The sequence below is a fragment of the Bombus flavifrons genome, unplaced genomic scaffold (assembly GCF_040668555.2).
Source record: "Bombus flavifrons isolate JBK064 unplaced genomic scaffold, iyBomFlav1_principal scaffold0023, whole genome shotgun sequence".
Lineage (NCBI taxonomy): Eukaryota > Metazoa > Arthropoda > Insecta > Hymenoptera > Apidae > Bombus > Bombus flavifrons.
In genome coordinates, this window is record NW_027184768.1 from 278,287 (window position 1) to 281,642 (window position 3,356).

Genomic DNA, 3,356 nt, shown 5'->3' on the forward strand with positions numbered 1-3,356 from the left:
ACGACGTTATATAGTGTAACGTTATATGGTATAACGTTATATGGTAAAACATTATAACGTAATACATTATATGGTATGACGTTATAACGTATTACGTTATATAATATAACGTTATATAGTAAAACGTTATAACGTACTACGTTACATAGTATAACGTTGTATGGTATAACGTTATAACGTATTACTTTATATGGTATAAAGTTAAAACGTATTCCGTTATATAGTATAACGTTATATGGTAAAACGTTATAACGTACGACGTTATATAGTGTAACGTTATATGGTATAACGTTATAACGTATTACTTTATATGGTATAAAGTTAAAACGTATTCCGTTATATAGTATAACGATATATGGTAAAACGTTTTAACGTACGACGTTATATAGTGTAACGTTATATGGTATAACGTTATATGGTAAAACATTATAACGTAATACATTATATGGTATGACGTTATAACGTAATACATTATATGGTATAACGTTATAACGTATTACGTTATATGGTATAACGTTATATCGTAATACGTTATATAGTATAACGTTATATGGTATAACGTTGTAACGTAAAATGTTATATGGTATAACGTTATAACGTATTACGTTATATAGTATAGCGTTATAACGGATTACGTTATATAACATAACGTAATATGGTATAACGGTATAACATAAAATGTTATATGGTATAACGTTATAACGTAAAATGTTATATGGTATAACGTTATAACGTATTACGTTATATAGTATAACGTTATATAGTAAAACGTTATAACGTAATACGTTATATGGTCTAATGTTTCAACGTATTACGTTATATAGTATAACGTTATATGGTATAACGTTATATCGTAATACGTTATATGTTCTAATGTTTCAACGTATTACGTTATATAGTATAACGTTATATGGTATAACGTTATATCGTAATTCGTTATATGGTATAACGTTATAACGTATTACGTTATATAGTATAACGTTGTATGATATTACGTTATAACGTAATACGTTATATGGTATAACGTTATAACGTAATACGTTATATGGTCTAGTGTTTCAACGTATTACGTTATATAGTATAACGTCATATGGTATAACGTTATATCGTAATACATTATATGGTATAACGTTATCACGTATCACGTTATATGGTATAACGTTATAAAGTAATACGTTATATGGTATGACGTTGTAACGCATTACGTTAGATGGTATAACGTTATAACGTAATGCATTATATGGTATAACGTTATAACGGAATACATTATATGCTGTAACGTTACAACGTATTAAGGTATATAGTATAACGTTATATGGTAAAACGTTATAACGTACAACGCTATATAGTATAAGGTTGTATGGTACTATGTTATAACGAAATACGTCATGTGGTATTACGTTAATAGGCCAATTCCGGTTTCATATTTACAGAACTGATATAACGTATTACGTTATATGGTATAACGTTATAACGTAATACATTATATGGTATAACGTTATCACGTATTACGTTATATGGTATAACGTTATAACGTAATACATTATATGGTATAACGTTATAACGTATTACGTTATATGGTATAACGTTATATCGTAATACGTTATATAGTATAACGTTATATGGTATAACGTTGTAACGTAAAATGTTATATGGTACAACGTTATAACGTATTACGTTATATAGTATAACGTTATATGGTATAACGTTGTAACGTAAAATGTTATATGGTATAACGTTATAACGTATTACGTTATATAGTATAACGTAATATGGCATAACGTCATAACGTATTACTTTATATGGTATAAAGTTAAAACGTATTCCGTTATATAGTATAACGTTATATGGTAATACGTTATAACGTACGACGTTATATAGTGTAACGTTATATGGTATAACGTTATATGGTAAAACATTATAACGTAATACATTATATGGTATGACGTTATAACGTATTACGTTATATAGTATAACGTTATATGGTAATACGTTATAACGTACTACGTTATATAGTATAACGTTGTATGGTATAACGCTGTAACGTAATACGTTATATGGTAGAACGTTATAACGTATTACGTTATGTAATATAACGTTATATAGTACAACGTTATAACGTACTACGTTACATAGTATAACGTTGTATGGTATAACGTTATAACGTAATACATTATATGGTATAACGTTATAACGTATTACGTTATATAGTATAGCGTTATAACGTATTACGTTATATAGTATAACGTAATATGGTATAACGGTATAACATAAAATGTTATATGGTATAACGTTATAACGTTATAACGTACAATGTTATATGGTATAACGTTATAACGTATTCCGTTATATAGTATAACGTTATATAGTAAAACGTTATAACGTAATACGTTATATGGTCTAATGTTTCAACGTATTACGTTATATAGTATAACGTTATATGGTATAACGTTATATCGTAATACGTTATATGTTCTAATCTTTCAACGTATTACGTTATATAGTATAACGTTATATGGTATAACGTTATATCGTAATTCGTTATATGGTATAACGTTATAACGTATTACGATATATAGTATAACGTTGTATGATATTACGTTATAACGTAATACGTTATATGGTATTACGTTAATAGCCCAATTCCGGTTTCATATTTACAGAACTAATATAACGTATTACGTTATATGGTATAACGTTATAACGTATGCCGTTATATAGTATAACGTTGTATGGTAAAACGTTATAACGTACGACGTTATATAGTATAACGTTATATGGTATAACGTTATATCGTAATACGTTATATGGTATAACGTTATAACGTAATACGTTATATGGTATAACGTTATAACGTATTACGTTATATCGTATAGCGTAATATGGTATAACGTTATAACGTAAAATGTTATATGGTATAACGTTGTAACGTAATACGTTATATGGTAAAACGTTATAACGTATTACGTTATATCGTATAACGTAATATGGTATAACGTTATAACGTAAAATGTTATATGGTATAACGTTATAACGTATTACGTTATATAGTATAACGTCATATGGTATAACGTTATATCGCAATACATTATATGGTATAACGTTATCACGTATTACGTTATATGGTATAACGTTATAAAGTAATACGTTATATGGTATGACGTTCCAACGTATTACGTTATATAGTATGACGTTATATGGTATAACGTTATATCGTAATACGTTATATGGTATAACATTATACCGTATTACGTTATGAAGTATAACGTTGTATGGTATGACGTTATAACGTATTACGTGATATAGTATAACGTTATATGGTAAAACGTTATATGGTATAACGTTATAACGTGTTA